The sequence below is a fragment of the Apodemus sylvaticus genome, chromosome 1, assembly GCF_947179515.1.
Source record: "Apodemus sylvaticus chromosome 1, mApoSyl1.1, whole genome shotgun sequence".
NCBI lineage: Eukaryota > Metazoa > Chordata > Mammalia > Rodentia > Muridae > Apodemus > Apodemus sylvaticus.
In genome coordinates, this window is record NC_067472.1 from 94,196,946 (window position 1) to 94,214,411 (window position 17,466).

Sequence of the window (17,466 nt, forward strand, 5' to 3'; positions counted from 1 at the left end):
AGTTTACAGCAAGCAAGATCTTTCATGACATTCAGGTTTCTAAAATGCATTCTGCCTCTTGAGGTAAATAATTTTTCAAAGGTAGAATTTTGTTTTTCCTGCTTTATTGTGCTTCCTATTAGAGTATTTGGATAGTTTTGAAAGGAAGTTAAAGTAGACTTTCATGATGCCAGCAGACTACTCTAGTTAGTACCCCTGGGGTCCCTGAACTCCCTCCCTGCACACGCCTGAGCTTGGCTCCAATATCAGGTCCCCGACTTTTGGTGAAAGTTGAGTCCATTTCTGAAGCTCCTTGTCTTGTTCTGATTACAAGCCCTGGACTTGTATGGGTTCCACTTTTTCCTTTTCTCTATGTGTTGCCCTCTAGTCAGGCAAGCTGGGCTTCCAGAGGGCTGGCTGCACTGACCCCAGCACTTCTCGTGGTATCCCGGTGTGGATCTTATGTGGTTCCTGTGTTAACATCGATCCACTTCCCTCCCATTTTCTTCCTACTCTGCCCTGATAGCCTCTCTCTGCTCCACTCAGCCATGTTTCCACGTCAGACTTCTCAATTCAAGCACTTGGCAGAGCCTGAGTTTTTATTTTCTCACGTTAAAGTCTGGGGAAGGATGATTATTATTTATTTTATTGCTGTATATGTATTGTACATAGTGATGGGGCTATTGAAGATATGTATAAAAGTTTATCATTTATTTTGATTATGATCATAGTCCTTCCCATAGCCCCTGCCTGCTTTAGCTTTTATCAGTTCCTCAGACAGGCACACACATACCACAAGTAATAAAAATGTTGCACTTCTTGGCTTTTTGAGTCTGATCTATTTTTCTTAACATGATAGTTATATTTTATATTTATTTCTTTACTGGAAATAACATGATTCTGTTCTTTATGGTTGAAAATGTGTAACTGGACTTTTGGCTACTTTTTGGGCTCTTTTCTTTCTCACTCTTTTCTACCCTTTCAACTCCCTAAAACTATCTAAGAGAGAATGAAGAATATAGGGGAGAGTGAGAAAAAAAATCTCTGAAAAAGACGGTGGTAGGAAAGAGGGTGATAATATCATTCGCCTACTTCCTGCTGATTAGGGGTGTCAAGTTCCTTGGGGCAAGTTTATTCTTCCCTGTCAGTATATCTGGTTTCTTCTTCTCATCATTCTGTACATGACTACTTGACAAACTGCAACCAACAGCAACCAACAATAGCCGACCAACAACAAGCCACCAACAGCAACAACCAACTCTTGGGGCTCTAGCATTTATACACCCTCTGAGGATTCCACATATGGAGACTTAAGCTAATTCTGTCAGTTGGCTATTGTGAAGAATGACTCAGATTAACATCTTTATTAGTGTTTCACACCGATCAGTTGAGTTGACTAGTCTAATAGTGACCCAGATTACTATAACCAACATGGTTGCTGTCATAACTGAAGGAGAAAAACTGTCCATGATAAAAAGAAACTGATTTCATGACCACTGATCCAGCACTTTAGAAGTTAACTGAAGAAATCCTATACACAGGAAAGCAAGAGAAGTACACTCCCAAGGCTATGGGAAAGAAAGAATGCCCTAGAGTAACAGAAAACCAAAGTTGCCATCCATCAGGAAAGAACACAGTGACAGAAACCTGTATGCGCTCTCAGTGAGAACTCTACGCACTTTTAAAGGCTAGCTTCCTTTAATTCTATAGTCATTTTATATATCCATATGCCTCTGAGTCCTCCCACTCCTCAGCAACACATCTCCCTCCCATCCTCATGTCCTGTTGTTCTAACCCACTGAGTTCAATTTTGTTGCCTCTGAGCTGTTGACTGAGCTTGTTGCCCTGATCTTGTGCAGGTGATCACAGTCACAGTGAATTTAGGAGTGCAGTGGCCCCGCCATGTCCAGAGGACAGCACTTCACAGCACTCCTCTTCATCCCCTGGCACTTACTTTTTTTCTATCCCTTCTACTGAGATTCTTTGAGCTTCAGGTTAGAGGTTGATGTAGATTCCCTACTTAGGGTGGGGCTGAGCACTAGGCAGGTTTTTATTCTCAGCACTCTGACTAGCTGTCAGTCTCTGCATTAACACCCACTACAAGAACTACCTTCTCTGGCCAAGGTTGAGAGCAGTACTAATCTATTGGTATAAACATATAAATACTTAGAAAGAGTTTTGACAACATGTCCATTTAACAAAACAATAGTAGCTTCCCTGCTATGGTTTGTGACCTGCCAATCATGGGATTTTGATCAGGTTTACTGTGTCAGGATCCGACTCTACTGTGGAGTAAGATTCAGATCTGGTCAGAAAATGATTGGTTCCTCCCATGACCTTCATTCTTCTATAGTACTAGTGGTTACATTTTGCCCAATATGTTGGTATTATAGTATTTGGTGTCTAACTCAAGACCATGGATAAGACCCTTAGTACCCTGCATAGCACATCCTGTCTGTTTTTCTGACAATTAGCCAGCAGGTAGGAAGTTTCCCCGAACAAAGAACTATGACTATTCATGGTCTTAATTCCCCTATAAAAAAGATACCAATTAACAGATTTTATTTTTAAAAGGGACCCATCTATTTGTTGTTTGATGGAAATGCATCTCACTGGCAAAGACAAACACAACGTTAGGGAAAGGGTTGGGGAAAGCTTGCCAAACCAGCAGAAACTAGAAAGCAAGCAGATACAGTAACACCAATACTGGACAAAGTAGACTTCAGAACAAAAGCAGCTAGAAGAGCTATAAAAAAAAGGCCATTTATTTTTTATCAAGAGAACAATCCATCAAGATGACATAACATTCTAAATATACGTGTGCTGAACATGGGCACACTCAGTTTCATAAAACAGGCACTATCGGCTATAAAGGCAAACTGATTCAGCACAATATTAATGGGTGACTTTAACACCCCACTCTCACTAGTAGACGGATTGTCCTGACAGTAAATAAACAAAGACCTTTAAATTTTTAAGTGGTGCATAGTACTTATATGTATTTATGTGTACAGTGTGATCATTCAATTCAGGCACAAAGTGTGTAATCATCAAATGATCTCCTGATGTGTTTCTGATTCCTTTGACATCCTCCCTTCTAGTCTTTCACAGAATATTCAGTAAATTATTATGAACTGTAGTCACCACTGAAGGGCACCAGAACTGATTCCTCCTACTTAACTATATTGTGGGATCCATTAGCTGACCTTGTCTCTTGTTAATCACAGTTTTTAGTTTCTACATATGAATGAAACACTTGGCATTTGTCTTTGTGTTCCTATCTTATTTTACTCAACAAGAAGTCCTCTGCTTCCATCCATTTTGCTGAAAATATTAGGATCTTATTAAACATGACTGAGTAATATTTCCCTTGGTAGGTCCTATTTTTATTATCTATAATCCATGGTGGATACTTTGGTTTATTCCACATCTTGGCTATCGTGAATGGTGCGATAAACATGGGAGGGCAACTATGCCTGGTTAATTTTTCTGCATGTATATCTGTGTGTATGCATATGCAGGGGAAATATATATATATATATATATATATATATATATATGTATATATATATATATATATATATATATGTGTGTGTGTGTGTGTGTGTGTGTGTGTGCACGCACACATATACATGTGTATGAACACATAGAGAACTAAGATTGAATTTGAGTGTCCTGCTTGTCAATTCAACTTCTGATTAGTCAGCTGGTTCCAGGGATCTCCTGTCTCTACCTTTTGCATACTGGGATTACAAGTAGCCACCATACACCCCTGGTTTTCATGGATTCTAAGAATCTAAACTTTGGGCCTCACTTTGATTGGTATGTGCTTTATCCATTGAGCCATCTCCCCAGCCTCAGTGTCTCTTCTATAAGCTGAGTTTATTTCCTTTCAAGATGTGCCCAGAAGTTGGATGGATGGGTCATATAGCAGGTCTATTTCAGCTTTTGAGGACCCCCTATTGTTCTCCACATGTCTGTATCAATTCACATTTCTACCAACAGAATAGATTCTTTCAAAGTCTAGGAAGGAAGGGCCACATCCATCTGTTTGGGTCAGGTGTGTGTGAGCTCACAAATCAACTTTAGTGAGAGGTGGGACCATGAGACACTCCCCGGTTAATAGAGGTCACAGTAGAGGACTGTGAAGAGAGGAGACAGAGTAAGCTGGGGAACTGTGAATCTGTCTCAGGCATTTCCCATTGTTCTGTGTTTGCCCGTTGCATTAGTGAAAGGTCGAAGTGAGCTGAAGGGTGGAATACATCCCCGGGCACATATTCTTCAGGTCACAGACACATCTTCCTCCAGGTGACAAAGACCATCAACGTTCTCCAAGTATGCCAGTTCCAACATGGGGATCCACTGAACTTTGATGAAGGACTGATGTTCTAACAATGTGTGGTTCCAGGACAGTGAGTTTTAAGTTGGTGATTCAAAGGGGGACAAGAAACAGCAACAACAAATGCAAGTGCAGAGCCAGGCTGAGGCTGCTGAGGCTGAGGAGGAGGAGGAGTAATAAAATTCCACTTTCCCCTTTGTATTATAATGCATCTAGGCCACCACATGAGGGGTGTGTGCTCTGCTCAGTCCCTAGCTGAGCTGTAGTTCTGCCCCCATACTCTCAAGATTCTTTTTTCAAGGCCACTTTTAGCATGTAAGGTATCACGTTGTGCTTATTTGCCTGTGGGTCTATTTCCTGGCTGGACCAGAACCTCTGGGGGAAAAGTCCGAATCACATTGCCCATGTATTCCTAGCAGGAATCTACCTCATACACAACCCAGGTTCAAGAATATTAGATGAGCCAGACCTAATATTTGTTGAGCTCAAGCAGAGTCTTTGCACTTCCCATCTTTCTGTTTTTCCAGACTCATCCTCCTGTGCCTCCCTGTCTCTTAGTATAGTACATATTTTCTCAGATTAGGGTCCTTACCCAAATCCTGGTCCCCTTGTCTGGAGCCTTGACCCATGCATGGTCCTTATAGCTCCATCTTTCTAGAGCCTAGCCCCCAAATCATATTCTGCCTACATGCTTGGGCTGAGCAGACAGATCTCTGGTGTTGTGATCCAGCACTACAGAGTTCAGCTCCCTGCCTACCAGGAGGATTCGGATTTACTGAATGCTAAAGGAGAACTTCCTCTTCTACCTCATGTATTGGTGTGGACCATGTCTAAATGCCATCAGCACTTTGGGCCTTGCTAAACTCTCTGCACCTCTGCCCTGTCTGGCATCCCATGCTGTTCCTGAGACCACTGGCTGATGCTCATCTTTCTGTGAGCATCCTTAGCTCAGTGAAACCATCTTACGCAGCACACAGGGCTCTGAGATTCTCGATTGTACAGGTCTAGTGTGATCCCTCCCTGGCCCCTTCCAGACATCTCTCCTGAACTTCTGTGAAGGAAGGAGGTGGCAGCATTCAGTGTTTACTCGGCTGGCTGGGGAGTTGCCATGGTCACCATGTCAAACAGTTCCTGGAGCAGAAACTTGCTGGGCTGACTCTATAAACTGAAGCCTCTGTGTGTGACTGCCTGACTCAGCACAGGGAGCATTGGAGACCTGGGAGAAAGAAGAAAGACCACCTACCAGAAAGGGAGTGAGGACTCAAGGAATAAGCTCAGCTTCTGTGGAGAAGGGCCTCATCAGTCTAACGGAACAGCAGGTGCCCCATGGGACCAGAGGGTGGCAGTATTTTTGACTTAGTGTACCAGGGATCCCTTAATAAAGTATCATAAACTGGGTGAGTTAAAGGAACAGAAGTGTTAGGTGAAGATGCTTGCTGCCATGCCTGACGATCTGGAACCCACACAGTGGAAGAAGAGAACCTACCCTGGCAAGTAGTCCCCGGATGAAATACCCCTGGATTGGGAAGGACATTCCACTGCACTGTTTCCCTTTTCAAGAGAGCTTTGCCAAGGCAGGAACATAAGATTCCATTCTAGGGAATCTGAAAACATTTCCAATGAATGTGCCTATTCATTCATATAATTATACAGATCCCTCCCAAAAGTTCTCATTCCAAGTACTTTTTAACAAAATAGAATAATGAGCCAGGATACTGAGAGGAGACAACAGTCTTGGAACCCAAAGTCCCCAGAGAACCAGGGCCAACTCCCTGAGTACTGCTCCCCTACAAGGAAGGAAGCTGATCCAAAGGGACAAAATGGGTCTGCAGTTGGAAACTCAGACACCAGACCAAGGCTGGGAGCTGTCTTCTTAGACTGGAAACAGACCCTTCACGCCCAAGAAAGAAGTTTGCTTTACAGCGCTGTGGAGGGGTTCACTCACTGAGCAGTAAGCCTTACCTGCCTGGGTTTCCAAGCACATGCATGTCCTTCAAAGACTCATGCTCATGGCTCCTCCCAGAGAGGGCCTAAGAAGGGGAAGGAGAGGGGAGGGAGAGGGGAAGGAGAGGGGAGGGAGAGGGAGAAGGAGGAGAAGGGGGAGAGGGAGAGGGAAGGAGAAGGGGAGCTGAAGTAAGGGCGCACTGATGGCTGGTGGCCCTTCTTGTGTATAAGATGCTGGTAGCTGATGGCCCTTCTGCTCTACAAGGCGGTGGGATGGTAAGAGCTGCGGTGGGGGTGGGGCAGCTGATCATACAGACGTATTCTGTTTGTTTCCTTCTGTGGCCTCCAAAAGTGACTTACTCCAGACATTCTAAACGGGCGAGGGAGGAACTAGCTGTTCTCTATCAGAGAAGATTAGTATATGAAGAGTTCTAGAAATTTATTCTATGAAAACAGAAAAGGGTTGAGAAAACCAAAGGGTTGAGAGAGAACAAAAAATCAGACCCAAGAAGGCCCATTAAGTGTGGGAACTTACCAACTTTTCTACCACTCAATGGCTTAGATGAAAGTTTTATGTATAGCGCTCAGCCTGGTGGTTCACAACTATAATCCAACTTAGGAGGTTGAGACAGAAAGATTGTAGTGAGTTTGGGGCTAGCCTGGGCTGCATCATGAGACCCTGTCTCAGGAAGTCAATCAACATAACCAACTAACCACTGACCAACATTCCCAAGAGGAAGAGCCTATTTGAGATACAGTGCTTCATATTCCCGCCTCGGTGGGCTTCGAATGGGAGCCTGGGCCTTTTAATCTCTTCTGAATTTCAGAGAGAAGAAGACATGGCATTTCACAAAGGAACTGAAAAAGGGCAGGCAAAAGAGGCCATTCACTGTCCCACAAGGGAGCAGTCATCTCCCCTTCCCACCTTCCCACCCTCCCTTCCCTTCCTCTCTCCTCCCTCCCCTTCCCTCCCTCTGCCCCTCACTCTTCAGTTGTAACCAGCTTTCTTGCTGCTCCCTCCTGCTATGAACTGAATTATGTAGATGAAATGACACTAGGGGCTTGCCTTTAAAAAAGCTACTGCTGGTGTTGTTGGGAGATGATTAAAAGCCCTGCGGTTGTTTAGACTTTGGCCCCTTTGATTGCAAGGAAAACAAAACTAACTCCTTCAAGTTCCTCAGGAGAACATGCAATAATAATTCAGTGCTCTCCCAGATCAGAGAGCATGAGCGGGTGCGGAGAAGGGCTCAGGCAGTTGGCTCCACCTCCTTTTCTGTCCCAGGGTACAGGGTCCCCCCTTTTGCTCACTGTGACCCCATTACTCTTTCTTCACAATGTAGCCTCCTCTGATCATCAGCTTGCAAGTGGCTGTCATTACTTTCCATTTACAGAACCTTTTCACCCACAAGTGTCTGCAATCCTATACCCATACCAAGTTCCCAAGACAGAGTCTGTGTAAGTTCCCAAGTCTCTTCTTTTTCTGGTGCAAGCCTGACACAAAACCTGGCATAGAGTGAGGTTTCTTTCCTTTTCTTCTTCTTCTGTGTGTATGTGCATGTGTGTGGAGGGGGTGGATGCACATGTGTGTGCATGTGTGTATATGGAAGCCAGCAATTAATTTGGGTATTATTCTTCATGTAACATCTGCTTATGTATTTATTTATTTATTTTTGGTTTTTTGAGACAAGGTTTCTCTGTGTAGCCCTGGCTGTCCTGGAACTCACTCTGTAGACCAGGCTAGCCTTGAACTCAGAAATCTGCCTGCCTCTGCCTCCCAAGTGCTGGAATTAAAGGCGTGTGCCACCACCACCTGGCATGACATCTGCTTTTATTGAGACAAGGTCTCCACCAGAACCTGGGGCTTACAAGGCGGGGGTGGCTGGTCACTGAGCTCCAGAGATCTTCTAATCTCTATTCCCAGTTCCAGGGATGCCACCATAGTCACATTGTTTATCTGGATGCTGAGGATCAAAGTGAGGTCCTCATGTTTACACAACAAGCACTTTGCCTGCTGAGCCATCTTCCCAACTCTGCTAGACCAGCTTTCTCATCAGCACACTGGTTGGCTGCTTTGGGGGTCAAGTGACCATCACCAGTTCAATTCAGTTTAGCCTGTCTTTTTCTTTCCTGGTAAGGTTTGGACAGTTGAGGTGTGGATGTGAAAGTACCAACTTCAGGTAAGGCAGGCTCCGTGGGACATTTTGTTTGTTTACTTTGTACAGGCTACACGTGCAATGGTTTGGAGAGCACACCTGATTGCTTCAGAGAAAAGGAGAGAGATGGGCAGGATGCTTGAGGAGACACTGGGATGGAAGCCTTGCTGAGTCTCCTTTGCTTTGCCAAGTGCATTCCCCTCTGGGTCTCGCACTTGACCACTGCTGTTCCCTAAGCCTAGAATGCCCACCACAGTGCTGCTGTATTTTCCCTGCCCACAGTGTGGCTGGGCCGTCCACCAGGGAAGGTGATGGATGGGCCAGAGACGAGCAAGTTGACCACACATACCCCTCACCTTTTATACAGGCTTCCTGTTGTTGAGGCCCTGTGCCTGGGACCCACCTGAGACCTCCCCAGCTTATTCTTTGCTCTGTGCTTTTCTGATTTCTTCAGCTCCTGCCTGAACCAGTTATGATTCCCTTTTAGCGATCTAGCAGTTTCCAAATATCTCTGGTGAGTTAGTTCTAATGGCCTCTTGACACGTCTTTGGGATGTCACAGCAATGATTCCACTTTTAAAAGAAAAAAAACATGTTTAAAATGAATACATTTTGGTTATACACATTAAAGGAGTTTGCTGTGATATCCCCATATGTATATCCACTGTGCAGTGACAATGTCCCTTCACCTCTCCTGACCTAGGTCCCCTCCCCCAATTCCTCCTCCCAGCATTCTTCCCATTCCCAGACATCCTCTTTAATTTATTTTTATTAAACTTCCCCATTTCTAGTTACTCTTCAGTTCTGTACTTACATGAAGATGACTCTGGCTTTACACAAGTGAGCAAGAATATGTGATATTTGTTTTCCTGCACCTGGCTTGCCTTACTCGATGTAATTGTCTGTGTTACATCTCTATTGCTGGAAAAAGACAGCATGGTCAAGGCAACTCATGAAAGAAAACATTTAATTGAAGGCTTGCTTACAATTTCAAAGGGGGATTCCATGATCATGGTGAAGTGCAGGACAGATGGAAGCTAGGTCCTGGAGCAATCTCTGACAGCTATATCCTGACCAATAGGCAGGGGGGGGGAGGAGGGGGGAAGGGGAGAGAGAGGGAGAGAGAGAGAGAGAGAGAGAGAGAGAGAGAGAGAGAGAGAGAGAGAGAGAGAGAGAGACTCTAGGCTTGGCAAAGACTTTTGAGACCTCAAAGCGCACCCCCAATGATACACCTTCTCCAACAAGGTCATGCCTCCTAACCATTCTAATCTTTCTCCAAACTGTTCCACCAACTAGGGATCTAGCATTTAAATATATAAGACTATGGGGGTCACTCTCATTCAGACCACCTTAATAATGGTCTGAGTAGTAGTATTCTGTCATGTATGTATAGTAACAGAATTAACTATGTGCCCCTGGTGTTCATATTCTCTATCCCTAGAAGAAAGTCTCTCTTCTGTAAGAATGAGGGCAGCAAATGAACTACGGCTAACTCAAGGGGCCTGGGGAGGGTACCATTTGGGTGAGCACCTGTGTACACACAGGACTGGATATCACCAGATATCCACCAGATATCAACAGTTGTTTGAGAAAAGCTTCTATAACTAGCAGCCAAGGAGGCCAGGCTAATTAAAAAGGCATTTGTTTGTGTGTCTAAATTGTATAAAGTCCCGTGGGAAGATTAGAATTCAGAAAACAAAGTCCCCATCCTAATGCCACAGTCAGCGCCTGCTGTGTTTCCTTCAGCTTTTTTCCCTATACATGTTTTAGATCTAGTTTCTAATCATGGCTGCCACACTTGCTCACACCATGTGGTCATCATTTGCTATGTTGTTAGAGGATTTCCAAAAACTTTATCCTAATGACTTGCATATCTGCTGTGGCATTGAGTGGACCAAGTAAAATCAAACCCACCATTCCCATCTTTTCCATAACAACAAGGTGAGGTTTAGCCAGAAGGCAAGGTCATTCATTCCGGGAAATGATTACTTCCTAGGTACTAGAACTGTTTGAGATGGGGGTGGGGGTGGGGTGAGGAGGTTCTTTTGTGCTTGTGCTCCTAGATGGAGTTTCCAGATAGAGAGATGACATGGGAAGTGTTGCCTGGGTGACAGTCCCTCTGGACCCTATACCCTCCTAACACCACAGGCCCCACACAGCCATCAGGGCTGTGTGTTAAAGCTGGAACCACACCCCTACATCACATCTAGCAAATGTAGAAATATCAGAAAATCAGCTGGGCTGGAGGTAGGGAGAGTGGGGGGTTGGGAGGATTGGGGGTTAAGGGAATGGAGTTTGAGGCAGGGGCTGGGGATTAGGGGAGGTGATGGGGAGATAGGGGTGTGGATTGGTTCTAGGTCTGTCCTCCGTGGATGGTGGAACTGGAATGGCGGCACCATGCTCTGAGAGTCTTTCCCCTGGGTCTCCTGGGACAGCGTTATTAACTGCTGGCCCCCACCATCATTGGCAGGGTATACGGTTGGAGGCTTCTTCTGGACTGTGGGCTGTCCGGCTGCTTTCAGCCTTGCAGGGCTGGGCAGAGTTGGGGATGGTGATGACTCTGGAAGAAAGGGCCATAGTCACATAGACCCTTGTCAAGTCTTGTTTTTTCACCCTCTGGTCAGCGGCAGTGTCTGAACAGCTCAGAGTTTGTGGCTTTAGATTGAGCATGCTTCAGACTTGAGGGAGGATCTTCAGATAAAACCAGACTTCCTGAAATGATTGGAACATGATGTCAAAAGCAGGCTTATTTGCATAATAAAAGCACAATAAAAGTAATAGGGCTGTATTTTCTACCCGATGTTGTGGAAGTAGAATATTTCTTAAATTGTTATTTTAGAAATCGGCTTTGTTCAGTGTAATTTATATACAATGTAATCACTCAATTTTAGGTGTGCAATTCCATAAATTACCTCTGACAGCTGCTGATATGCTTCCTGTCACTATCAGTTCACTTTTCTTCTAGAAGTTCCTGTTAATGGAGTCACTCGAGGTATGCCTTATAGAGTTGAGGGTGTGTCTTCCTTTACTAAGAATGGTTCTTATTCCATGTATTCTTAGCTCCATGTGGAGTCATGGAGTAGCTACATCACAACATTTGTATGTGTGTCTATGTGTGGACTTGTGTACACATCCATATTGTGAAGTCCAGAGGCCATGCCTCACATCCTTCTTAACTGTTCTGCACCTTAGTATTCGAGGCAGGGCCTCTCACTGAACCAGAAGCTTACCAACCCAGATGGAGTGGTGCCAGCAAGCCCCAGGGACCCTCCTATCTCTGCCTCCCAGCACCAGGATTACATGTGTGTGCCACCACATTCGCTGGGGATTTGAACTCAGGTTCTCAGGCCTGCAAGTTCTGGTTTGCTTTCTGTTTCTGTGATAAACACCATGAACAAAAGCAACCTGGAGAGGAGAGAGTCATTGGGAGAAGTCAGGGAAGGAACCCAAGGCAGGAACTTGGAGAAGCAGAGACCGTGGAGAAGCACTGCTTACTGTGGCTTGCTCAGCTTGGTTTTTTAGAAACCTCAAGACCACTTGCCCAGGGATGGTACTGTCCACACTGGGCTAAGGCTTCCCACATTAACCACTGATCAAAAAAATGCCCCATAGGTTTGTCTACAGAAGGCCTAAAGTAGGTGCTTTCCTCAGTTGAGTTTTTCCCTTCCTAGCTGACTCTGAACTATGTGTCAGGTTGACAAAAACAAACTAACAAAAAACCAACCAACCAACCAAAACAAAACAAACTAACCGTACACGGTTTACTAACTGAGCCATCTCCCTAGGCTGCTATGTCATAGTTAATGAACCTATGTGCTCCCCCCCAAATAATAGCTTAGTAAATTCTTTGGACATTTGAGTACATGTCATTGTTTAGGCATATATTTTTGCTTTTCAATGTGAAATAATTAGAAGTTTCTATTAGTCAGGGTTCTCCAGGGCGACAGCACCAACAGCATATGCACATATATGGAAAGAGTTTGAAGACTTGGCTCCCATACTTGTGAGGCCTGGGAAAGTCCAGCTTGTGATTAGGAGCTGAGGGGGAGAGAGAGAGAGAGAGAGAGAGAGAGAGAGAGAGAGAGAGAGAGAGAGAGAGAGAGACCTGCAGCTCTTTATCAAAGCTGTCTGCTGCAGAACCAGACAGAGTCGGTATGGCAGAGCACCCAGAGCCATCTGAGAAGCCCTCCTTATGGGCTTAATATTTGTATTCAGTACTCTATAATGAGGTCTGCCTTTTTAATTATTGATAAAGCAATTTGGGATTTAAAAATATTTTTATCTAACATAGCTAAAATTTTGAAATATTTGTTTTTATTGCCTCTATGTTTTTCTGTGTGGCTGTCTCTTGTTTCTCTCTCTCTCTCTCTCTCTCTCTCTCTCTCTCTCTCTCTCTCTCTCTCTGTGTGTGTGTGTGTGTGTGTGTCTGTGTGTGTGTGTGTCTGTGTGTGCATGCACATGAACACATATGAGTACAGGTGCCCAAAATGCTAGAAGAAGGCATAAGATCCTCCAGACCTGGACTTACAGGCAGTTTTGAACTGGCATGTGTGTGCTGAAACAAAATTCTGGTTTTCTGCAAGAACAGCAAGTGCTCTTAACTGCCTAGCCATCTCTCAAACCCATATTTTTTTTTAATTCATGTCTTTAAGAATATAGGTTGTGATTTAATTGGATTTCTTTGTTTTTTCTTTATTTGTCTTATGTTTTAATGATTCCTAGTATTTTTTATTTCCCTCCTTTGGTTTCCTTTGGGTTTAATCTGCTTTTCTTCTAGCTTCTAATTTAGAGGCTTATATAACTTATATGACCCCTTCTTTTCTAACATAATTTTAATGCTAAAAATGTTCCTCTAAGAACTACTTTACATATACTCTAGACATTTTGATATTTTTGTGTTGTTTTAGTTTAATATATTCTCCAATTTACTTTTTGATTTCTTCTTTCTCACATGGGATATTTGTAAGCATATTGTTAATTTTCAAACACTGGTAGGGAATGTCCAGATACTTTTGTACTGATGGCTTTTATTAGCTCTCTGGTGAATAGATAACATAGTTTTAACATAATTGAAATACAACACATTTAAATGTATAGAAGACTTTAAAAATGTTTGTTTTTATTTGTCCCTGTGTGACACACACACACACACACACACACACACACACACGAGAGGAGACACACATATTTAAGTGCGGGTGTCTGAGGAAGTCAGAAGAGAGCATTGGAGCATTGGATCCCCGGGGAATGGACTTAGTAGGACCTGAGAGCCACTTAACATGAGTGTGAGGGACAGAACCCAGGTCCCCTTCAAGAGAAGCAGATGTTTTTAACCTCCGAGTCATCTCTCCAGGTCCTCGGAGACTTGTTATGGTCTAGAGAGCAGTCTGTCTGTGCTAAACATCATAGGCGCCTTGGAAGAACACGGCCTTCGCAGTTGAAGGCTGGCTGCATTCTCTGTGTATCTGATTCAGTTTGCTTAAGTCTCTGTGCCCCCACCCTCTTCCTCCATCTATTCAATCAGTTACTGAGAGGACAAAGTGCTCAAGTGGTCTTGGTGTTTGTGGAATGTTTTTAAAGTTCTACAAATTTTTACTCTATTTCTTGAAGCTTTGTTATGAATTGTGAATTTAGGTTTGCTATATCCTCAATTAATTGACTATTTTATTACTAAAATACATCTTTTTCTCTTTTATTATTTCTTGCTCTAAATTATTTGTTCTTCGCTTGTACAGGCAATTGAGTATACTTTTGATTAGATGATGCGTCTTCTTTTACTTTTTACTCACATCTATATTGTACACTTTCACTATCAAATGTATTGTCATGCATTTCTCTACCAGCCAAATTGAAAAATATGAACCCAAGTCCTCTATCCTGTTTGGATGTAGGTAGCATGCCGTGTATGTTCACAGTACTATAATGAACACATTCTGGTGCCCGAAGCTTTCTCCTCTCCCCTTCGCATTTGTGGATTAGTGAAGGATAAATGCATAAGTAAGAAGTAAGATTTAAATAGGAGACTTTAGCCACTCTTCTAAAGACTAGAAGATCTGTTGAGAGATGTGCAGCCAGTGGGAGGAAGATGGAAAAGCCCTGCTATGTTCTTGTCTTTTTAGAAAGTGTGTATTTGTAGACTGACAGCTGTGTCTGTAGATTGACAGCACAGAGCATATTCTGCACCCTGAGCAAGGGGCAGGTGGGGATCTAATACACTCACCACCCAACAGTGAGGAGGTAAAAATCAGTGCTGCACTATTCAGTCCATGCAGAGGAGGGCGTTCTTAGACTCATGGAAATGAAACCCCCACTGAGATGCCCAAGGCATCCACCCAAAGGGCCCAAATCATTCAGGAAGTGTGTCTGGGAGTCTCAGTGTGCCCAAGGCCTCTGCTCTGCTCATACCTCAGCCTTTGGCTCTGTAATGACAGAGCAAGAGAAGAGAGGAGCTCTTAGCAGTGGGGAGTTGCTGAGAGTGTTGCTGGGAAGTACTCCGTGATATCCCAGGCCTAAGGCTGTGGAAAGAGGTGGAGTTAGTAAAAACTCAGTCTATGGAATTTATTTTATTTAAATATGTATAAACATGCATATATATGTATATATATATATATATACATATATATATATAATATACTAACCACACATATGCTGTATCTTGTGTGTGTATGTGTGTGTGTGAAGTGATTGGGTGCATTCATGCATTTTTGTAGTGTGTGCATGGGGGTTAGTGGACAACTTGTTCTCTCCTTTTAGGTCCCAGGATCAAGCTCAGGTTGCCTGTGAGGCTATAGAGAGTTTACTAGCTGAGCCATCTTACAGTCCCAAAGGACTGCATTCTTAGAGCATTAATGGACTAAGACCAGCAGACACAAAATCTGCAGTCAAGGTATGTTGTTTTTAATCACTTGGAATCAATTATCATTTATTTGACTGATTGATTAGTTTTCAAATTTTTTTCACTTCAGTTCTTTCACTCATTCATTCATTTTGAAAAAAGAAGTCAGAGTGTTGGCTTGGTGGTTCAGTGGTTAAGGATGCTGGCTGCTCTTCCAGAGACCCCAGGTAAACTTAATGGTGCACAACCATCTATAACTCTAGTCCTGGGATTAGGGAGGGGCTGATACTCTCTTCTTGTCTCTGCAGGTACCAGGCATCCATGTGTTACACAGACAAACGTGCAGCAAAATACCCATCCACATTAAATAAATAAATGTTATTTTAAAAACATAATTGGCTTGACTCATTGCAATGAATATTTTCAAGTAAAGCTTTTGGGGCAGCAGGATATAGTGTGTAACAATCAGTGGCACACTGCAGCTTCTACTGTGAGATTTTTTTAATTGCAATTTTATTTTATTTTATTTTATTTTATTTTATTTTATTTTATTGGCAGGAGGTTGCAGTGGTAAAGGGTAGGTATGGAGGGATGGGAGATACATGGGACTGGGGTTCACAATGTGAAATTCACAAAGAACCAATAAAACATTTTTAAAAAATGATATATTTGAAAAGTCTAAAACCATTGACCTCTAATTCAACATCACTAAGTAGAAAACAGAGCTATTTGTAACTAATGCATATAAAGTGAGAAAGATAATATAAATCAAGACAAAGCCATGAAGACATAAAACTGGAAAGTAATACAGAAAATAAAAAAGTAAACAAAGTGTTGTTTACATCCTGTCCCACACTGTACTATTGTATAGCTAGAAGAAAAATATTAACTCAAGTCCTGTATCCCGTTTGGCAGAATATTCAGGCTATATCCTGTATCCTGTAATAGGCAGTGTGAGAATATTTTTGCTACCATGACACCTAGTATAGTATACACATACTATAAGAGAATAACTTTAAGTAGCTGCGATTACTATCTTTGACTACTAGTATTGCAGGCCAGAAGTCTAAAATGCATTTCACTGGGCTCAACTCAAGATGTCACAGAGTTGTGTTCCTTTGGGAGAATCTAGGAAAGATTGTTGTTTTCCTTTCCTAGCTCAAGGTATCCTCTTCTCTTAGCCTTGTTGTCTGTTTTCCTCTTGGAACCTGGCAGAGGGGGCTGATGGACTGCCACACTGCCCTCCCTCTTCTGCCTCCTTCCAGATTTCAGGACTCTTTGTGATCACAGTGTCCTCAATTGACTAACTGGGGATACACTTCTTAACTTAAGGTCAAAAGGTCATCAGGTTGAAGTGCCTCTGTACTGCCATGCCTCCTGGCCATGTACACAATGAGTTCACAGCATTTGGAAGTTAGAATACAAGCATCTGATATGGACTGGATGCAAAACTCCTCATAGGCTGAAATGTTTGAATACTTTGTGCTCAAATGTTGACACTGTCTTGGGAGAATGTGGAACCTTTGGGAACATAGAACCATGCTGGTGGATACAGGCCACTAGGGGTTGGTCTTGAAAGCCAGAGCTTGGCCCCTGATTCTGGTCCAGAGTTCTGAGTTCCCTCTCTGATGGCACTGTATGACCATCTGAAAGCCTCCACCTCTATGGACTAAGCCATTGCAGCCGATGAGCTTTCCCTTCCACAAAGGGTCTGTGCTCTAAACCAGATAACACGAATCTTTCCTCCCTCAAACTGTTCCTGTCAGTTTTTGTCTCAAACATGAGAAAAGTAGGGGAAACATTGGGGGGAGGGCATTACTCTGTAGCACAGATAATAGGAACTAAGCCTTTATGGACAACATCATGTAATCCTTGCATCACAAGCCTGGGGCATGTGGTTTGAATATGAACTGTCCTGGCAGCCTCAATTGTTTGAACACTTGTTCTCCAGGCAATGCTCTTTAGCAAGATTGTAGAACCTTTGTTAGATAGAGCCTCGATGGAGGAGGTGGGTCACTGGATCAGGCCTTCCTGTGTAACAGTCTGGCCTCATTTTCTGTCCATTCTTTGCTAGCTGACTGTAGTTGCAGTGTGACCCACTGCCTCACACTTTCACGACCATGCCTTCCGCACGTTGAAGTTAGAATACACACTTCATCCATTCAGGTGGTTTTTTATGTGTCTAATCAAAGCAGTGGAAATTGCCAGTACTGTGGC

At 43.3% G+C, this 17,466-nt stretch overlaps 1 long non-coding RNA gene across 1 annotated transcript; it reads left to right on the forward strand.

Annotated features, from left to right (window-relative positions):
• The first annotated feature begins 6,084 nt into the window (after positions 1 to 6,084).
• Positions 6,085 to 15,608, forward strand: LOC127679390 (uncharacterized). Its single transcript, XR_007976753.1, has 4 exons — positions 6,085 to 6,269; positions 15,168 to 15,300; positions 15,380 to 15,476; positions 15,558 to 15,608. It is a non-coding gene; the product is annotated as an uncharacterized LOC127679390 (long non-coding RNA).
• Positions 15,609 to 17,466: the final 1,858 nt, after the last annotated feature.